A 7,902-nucleotide genomic window follows, 5' to 3' on the forward strand; every position below is an offset into this window, starting at 1 on the left:
TCTTTTAAATCACTTCTTGCAGTGGAAAGAAATCAGTCCGGGGGGTAGTTCCTATGTGAGCTGCATTTATTATCAAGGGATTGAGAGTGCTGGAGATGGAGAGAGGGAAAATGAGCCTCGACAGGGCTTTGGGAGAAAGCACAGCGCCACTTTCCAGCCCTCCCTCCACCTCAGTCACGGCTCCCCTAATGAGCCCCGGATCCATCTCGGCTCTAATGACACTCCCAGCGCGGATGTTTCTCCCAAATTTAGTCAAGTGACAACGCAGAGTCTTTAATATGCAAAGGAGGCCCTCGTGTAACTCCCCAGAACTTCGGTGTCTTGTCAAGCCGTACAGGAATTCCGGGGGAAACAAATTGCACTGATCACAGGAGGGGCTGGGAGGGGCTGGAGTGCGGGGATGGGCTCAGCCCGGGCTCCTGGGGCTGCCAGGGAACCCGGGAACCCCTCGGTGCCACCCACCTGTGCCAGGGAACACCGGGCCACTGCCCCAAACCAGCCCTGGCCAGAAATCCCTGCCCCAAAGCTGCCCCAAATCGGCCCTGGTCAGGTTCTTCTGCCCCAAACCAGCCCCAAAGCGGCCCTGGTCACCAATTCCTGCCCCAATCCCTGCCCCAGATCAGCCCTGGTCAGCTCTCATTGCCCCAAACCAGCCCCAAAGAAGCCCTGGCCAGCTCCCCCAGCCCCAAACCAGCCCCAAAGAAGCCCTGGCCAGCTCCCCCAGCCCCAAACCAGCCCCAAAGAAGCCCTGGCCAGCTCCCCCAGCCCCAAACCAGCCCTGGCCAGCAATCCCTGCCCCAATCCCTGCCCCAGAGCAGCCCCAAACACCAGTCCAGAGAGCTGGCTTGGCCCTCAGACTGATGGGATGGGCTTTGCAGTCACAGAATTAAAAACCCCATCTATTTAGACATTTTCATGGGCTTGTCTTTGGGGTTTGGTAGTGGTTGCTTCTTTGGTTGTTTTTTGTTTGTTTTTTTTCTTTGCTTTGGGGCTATTTTTGGATGAAATGGGGAGGAAACAAAGCAACACTCCCCTCCTAGCCCAAACCACTCTGTTAGAAAATGCTTCTGGCCAAAGGCATTACATGAAAAAGAACGTGTCATTTTCTCCTGGTAATTTTTAATTGATCACATCCACCACGGAGGTGGAGCTTGGCTAGAAAGGGTCTGCACCAAACAGCTCCTATTTGTCTGTGATTTCCCTGGGGCATCTTTTAAACCATTAAATTTTACAAACAACTTCATTTCTTATTAACACAGTTCCTTAATTGCTTCCATGGGAAAAGAGTCAAGTTATTTGCATCTTCTTTTCTTGGGGCTCCAGGGCTTTAGAGCAAACATGTAAGGATAAGCTTTGAAATGGAGCAGTAGCTGTGCACCAGAGCCAGGCCAGGCTCCTCTCCAGGCTGCCCCAGCCACCTGCACACCCCACGAGGGCATTCCAAACCTCCTGCACAAATCCAGGGACGCTTTGGGGCACAGTTTGGGATAACCTGCTATTGGCAGCTCACACCAAGCCACCTCCCTTGTCCCCACATCTGCCAGAAGCTTCCAGGGAGGGCAGCACCATCAACTGCAGGGCTGAACAGCAGAGACAGCATCTCCTGTCCTGGGGGAGCAGGGACAGAGACAGAGACAGAGACAGGGACAGAGACAGAGACAGAGACAGGGACAGGGACAGGGACAGGGACAGAGACAGAGACAGAGACAGAGACAGAGACAGAGACAGGGACAGGGACAGAGACAGAGACAGCACCTCCTGTTCTGGGGGAACGTTCAAACCTCGGTGCTGACACAGATCCTGCATCTCCCCAGCACACAGAGCTCCCAGCCAAGGAGGTTCTCATCCCTTTAGTGCCCTGCTCCTGCAGGATCCTGCTCCTGGATGTGTCTGAGCCCTGCTCCTGCAGGATCCTGCTCCCTGGATGTGTCTGAGCCCTGCTCCTGCAGGATCCTGCTCCCTGGATGTGTCTGAGCCCTGCTCCTGCAGGATCCTGCTCCCTGGGTGTGCCTGAGCCCTGCTCCATGGGGATCCTGCTCCCTGGATGTGTCTGAGCCCTGCTCCTGCAGGATCCTGCTCCCTGGATGTGTCTGAGCCCTGCTCCTGCAGGATCCTGCTCCTGGATGTGTCTGAGCCCTGCTCCTGCAGGATCCTGCTCCCTGGATGTGTCTGAGCCCTGCTCCTGCGGGATCCTGCTCCCTGGGTGTGCCTGAGCCCTGCTCCATGGGGATCCTGCTCCCTGGATGTGCCTGAGCCCTGCTCCTGCAGGATCCTGCTCCTGGATGTGTCTGAGCCCTGCTCCTGCAGGATCCTGCTCCCTGGATGTGTCTGAGCCCTGCTCCATGGGGATCCTGCTCCCTGGATGTGTCTGAGCCCTGCTCCTGCAGGATCCTGGCTCTGGGAGCACCTTCCCAGGAGCACCCACATCTGCCATGGAAATCCCCAGCTCCTCCCTCGGGTCTGGGCTCTGTCTGAGCTCCGGGTGCACCCCCAGGAAACACTTCCAGCACATGGCACCGGGTTTGCCATGAGCTGGCACAAATTCCACAAATTCCCTTTCTGTCTAAAGACTGCAATGTAAATCCCAGAGCTATACTGAAGCTGGATCTCACCCAAAGCCAGGAGTCTGTTGCTTGGCTTTAAATATCACTGGGAATAGAAAGGGATCCTTTTAGTTAATACTAATTATTATTCAGTCTATCATTAATAGCAACTGCACTTTGATAGACGGGTTGAGAAGCAGCTTTGGTTTGCACTGATGAGTCTGTGACGAGTTGCCAAACTTCTCTTATTGCTGATAATTAGCTCCTGTTCCTTCATCAGCTGCTCCTGCTCCAGCACCGAGGCTGCTCCTGAGACAGGAGGGATCTCAGCAGGCTCCCCAAAATTCTGAGTGGGCAGGGACAGCTGCCTGCACCAGGGCACGGGGAGAAAGAAAAATAATCTTTGCTTCCATGATCAGAAGTAATTTTTATAAAATGAGCTTTGCAGAGCTCGGGCTGCTCCTCCTCTCCCCAGCATTTCTAGCAGCACAAACACAACGCCCTGATGGCGATGGCAACTTTTAGGTTTCCTGCTGGTAGCCACGGAATGGCTTCAGGTGTGTTTTAGAACTTCTGACACATCCATCAGGGTATGACAAAGAGAGCTGGGCCACAGAGAACCCATTAGAGGAGCTTTGCTCAAAATTCCTGGCAGTTGAGTCATACTTTTGTAAAATAAAGCCTCTGTTGATGTCTCCTCGGGGCATAAGAAGTGTTTATAAAATACCCATTGCACACAGGGATTATGAGCAATTTGGAGATTTATTTTCATACGTGAAACTGATAAAAATCTCCGAAAATTTCAAACATTAATTTCGCCAAACGTCACTCTGGCAGCTCCTTTGTTCTGGGGGACAATGGTAACCAATGTTCCAGTGACCTCCAGTGGGGAGCGGCGAGAATACAGCGACCCTGGGCTGGGCAGGATCCTCCGGCAGGGGCTGCCCCCTCCTGCCCCGGGGGCACAGACAGAACAAGGGCTGCGAGAAAACCTCCCTCGGTTTTTATTTAAACAGCTCAAACTCACCCCCATCCCTCTGGTGCAGAAACTCGGGTGAAAATCTTCCCTGTGTGTTTGGACAAAGCTGCCCGAGCCCAACCAACCCCAAATTCCTGCAGGTTCCTCACCCTTCCATCAGTCAGCACAAGCCAGGGCTCAGTCCCGTTCCTGGGAATCTCCTGATGGCTTCTGAGCCACCAAGAGCCAAAGACCTCTAGTCCAAGATTGATCTCCTCCTTCCTGTTCTTGGTGGGAAGAAAAGGAGGATGGTAATTTTGAAAGCACGAGTCCTCATCACCATCTGGCCCTGATGGATACGGGCAGAACTCTGGCAATAAATGCAGGATTGATTTAAACTCAGCAGAGCAGAGAGCAGGGGGAGCACATCAGTCCCACCCAGCAAAGCCCTGCTCAACTCACAGGGACCACCTTGAAATGGGAGGAGAGCCAGGTCCTGGAATGGTGTTTGGATCTGAGTCAGGAGGGACACCAGCACTAAACCAGGACTAGAAATCTCTCCTGATCCCACCTTTCACAGCCCCAGAGCTGCAGGGATTTGATCCACACGTGGAGCCCTTGGAGGAGCCACGGGAGCTCCTGAGGTTTGGTGCTCCTGGGGAGACACCCCAGCCCCAGCTGGCCTGGCTGTGCTCACCCCAGCAGGGACCCCAAGAGTGCCACAGCCATCCCAGAAGCAGCTGAGCAGCTCCTGGGCCATCCCAGAGCCCAGCAGCACTCACAGGGAGCTCCACATCCCCAGAGATTCCCCTCACATGGTTTCTGCCCGATGGCACAAGAATACAATTGTGTGGTTTGCCTCTTCCTTTCCATAATCAAAGACCAAACATTTCCTGAGATGTCCCTGAAGGTCCCAGGGCACCATCCCTCCCTGCAGTGGAACTGCCCAGGAGGGTAATTCCTCATCCTGGAGGGAGCAGCAGGACCCTGCAGGGGCTCTGTCTGCCCCTGTCTGCACAATGTTAATGTAGAAATAACAGATTGCCTCCAGTCAATACTGCCCTGGCTCCTCCATCCATCAGCCCCCCTCCACTTGATAAAAGTCCCTCCATGTCACGTTGGCCCAGCCTGATGAGATCACAGCCCCTCTTCCCAGCGTGAGTGATGGTGTGGGGATGAGTAAGTGCCCAATAAATCACCCCCAGATCAAAGAGCTGAGATCCTCTGGGTGCCAGGGAGGCACAGCCAACATCACAAATACAATCAGTTAATTCATTGCTGCAAGAGTTTTGCCTCCTTGAGACAGGTTGAGTGTAACTTGTCCCACCCTGGAAGGCCCAGCACCTGAATTCCTGGGGGATCCAGACCCTCCTGGCTGCTCCCACCCCTGTCCCAGGCACGGCCCAGCACCAAGGAGCTCCCTCAGCCAAGAAAGGGGAGCCACAATCTGTGAATGTGAGCTCAGGAAACCCCCCCAGAATCCAGAACCCTCTGCTTTACAGACACCTGGTCCCAGCACCTTTAATCCTTTCTGTCAGCCCTGCAAGAGCAGGCTTTAGCATCTCTGTGAGCTCCTGTTCCAATTAAGACAGCAGATCCTCGGTGCTCACCTCCCCAGCAGCCTCAAAGGAGCCCTGGCAGGCCCTGAAGTGTTTGTGCTGGGGGTGAGTGGCCCTGTAAGACAGAGACCATAATGAGCCCACCACGGGAGGCTGCAAACTGCAAACGAGTCTGCAGCCATCAGCAAGTGGAGCTGGGCTCAAATCCCCCGGGTTCAGCTCCAGCAGCTCCCGGGTGGTGCTGTGGGGAGCAGGGAGTGCTCCCACAGCCTGCAGGCACTCAGGGAGCCTGGGGGGCCCCCTGCCCTCCCCACGGAGCCCCCCAGAACCTCGGGGTGCCAAGGGCCTGGGGGGCACTGCCAGGGGAGCCTGGGCACACAGACAGGGCCAGGAAAAACTGGAAATCCCAGTGCTTTCCCAAACATCTCTGCTGGGTTTCCCTCCATGCTGGTCTCTCCCAGCTCAAGCACCCCTGGCCAAGTTAACCTTTGGAATGGTTCTTTTATTGATCTGCTGCTCCACAGACATTTACATTTCTTGGAGGGAGGGAGAGGCAGGGAAGAAAATTAAATTACTTTGCTCAGTGATCTTAATTATCTGAAATAATTATCTTCAGTCAATTCTCAAAAAAGAACTCTCTGCAGAGCAGTGTATTTTAGTTTGGGTAAAGCAAAAGGAGCTGAGTCCAAAGGAACACATTTTGTAACTTATTTAGGAATACCCAATTAACCCTCTGAGCGAGGAATCCAACCAGAGCTCCTCCATTACACTCAATTATTAAAATCCATTTGTGGGGAGGCACAAGAGGAGGGGTCTGGGGCAGCTCCCTGTGCCTGAAAGGGGAATTTGAGCCAAGAGCTGGGTCGAGTGCAGGGACTGAGCACGTGGGGCTGACGTGCCTGTTTTGGGGCTGGGGGGGCATTTCTGTGCCCTCTGTGGGACTGATGGAGAAGTCAGGCTGAGGCACTGCTGCAGCCTCACCGAGGGCCCCTCCTGTGAATGGAATGAACCTTTCAGAGCTCATGGCAGGTTCTGAGCGGCCCAGGATGGGAGGCAAAGCCCCAAAGCTGGGATGGTCCCAGCCCAGGAGCTCCTCTGCTGACCTCCCTGGTGCAGAGTTCAGCCCACCTGGCCAGCCCCCGAGGTGCTTCGTGGCCTTAAAAGCAGGGTGGTGTTGGAGGGTTCAATCAAAGCAAACAAACTGCTAAAAATAAATTGGTATCCCATCTGTTGCCAGGCAGGGAATGCAGCCCCAGCAGTCGGGGAGGGGGATGAAAGGCTGCAATAAACACCTTGAAATGGATATCTGAGAAATTCTGTGGCCTCGGGAAATCAGTCTGGTTTTCTCTTCCTTCTCTTTTAATTGGTTTTTCCTGAGGGGAAGAGCGAGGGTGGGTCTGTGCAGAAGGGGCAGAGGAGCAAACAACCACCGAGGCTCCGAGCTGGTTCGTGTTCCAGTGAACTTGTGCTGACAAACAGGATTTCATGGGCAGGAGGTGCTGCAGGGGGCTGGGGCTGAGCCCAGGGCCAGCCCAGGCCCTGCAGGGTCCCCACAGATCCCAGGAAAGCCTCCCTTGTCCTCCCCACTGCCAAAGCCATCCTGTGCCCAATCCTCTGCCCGGGGAGGAAACGTTCTGCAGCCACGCTGAGGTCTGTGGGCTGGCACAAACTCCACTCTGGCTGCAGCAGGACTCAGCCCTGGCAACTCCAGTTCCCCCAGGGAGAGGCAGAGCAGCCCAAACCTGTGAAGGGTTTGAGCAGGGAGAGCAGCACAGGGTCCTCTCCACACCCTGAGCCTCCCCAGAGGCGCCACATGAAGTTCTGCTCTTGAGGGATGCATAATTAACCCCTTGAGTAAACATTTATTCAAACCTGCATAATTAGCACCGAGTTTTTCAAAAGGCTCCTGAAAGGCCCCTTTAGGTCCCTAATTGGGCTCCCCTTGTCAGCTCTGGGTCTGAGCTGCCAGCACAGGAGGGGCTCTGCTGGCAGGGACTGCGAGGCTGCAGTTCCACACGGGATGGCCAAGGGTGCCCATCAGCCTCTCCTGGGGGCTCTGGGAGCAAACCTCGCTCAGGTTGGGGAAATGCAGCCCCGAAGCCCCAAAGCCTGGCTGGGGGGTCAGCTCTGGGGCAGTGCTTTGGGCAGGGGGTGGGATGTGTCCCAGGTTTGTATGGAAATGATGGAGATCCAAGAGATGGGTGGAATTATTTAGGGACAGATAATGAAGCTGTGCAGTAAATGTGCCACTGAACAGGGTAATTAACAGTAATGCTCATCAGCAGCTAATTACATGATTCTTTGCCATTTTTGAAGGAAAGGTTACCATGTTACCATTCTGGCCTTCAGGACCAGAATTCCCAGGTTAAGGAGAACGTGCAGAACCCGAGACTGAGCTCCTTGGGTAGCTCATTCACCAATTTATCCACTGAAGGTTAAAATGAAATCTGGAGAAAGAGCAGCTCTTTCCCATTGAGGCAATGTCGGCTCAGAGGATCCAGAGCCACCTCAGCTCGTTCCCACCATGGATGCAGGAGCCTCCCTGCTTTGGGGACAGAGAAAAGCAAACAGCGCTGCCGGGCTGGGAGGAATTGTTATTGAAATGCGCTTTATGGAATGTGTTATTGAAATGCGCTTTATTTCACGAGTTCTGCCCCAGGAACTTCCCCTGGCCAGCGGCTCGGCCTCCCGAGGGCAGCACTGGTGTTCTCCCAGCAGAGCTGTTCCTGCCGGCTCTCCTGGGCGGCGGGGCCGCAGCTCCATGGGCTGTGCTGCAGTGCTCTCTGCTGGCCCAGCGCAGCTCCCGGGCTGCTCCGGCTGGGCTCGGCTGGCCCGGGCCCCG

The sequence above is a fragment of the Serinus canaria genome, chromosome 26 (genome assembly GCF_022539315.1).
Source record: "Serinus canaria isolate serCan28SL12 chromosome 26, serCan2020, whole genome shotgun sequence".
Lineage (NCBI taxonomy): Eukaryota > Metazoa > Chordata > Aves > Passeriformes > Fringillidae > Serinus > Serinus canaria.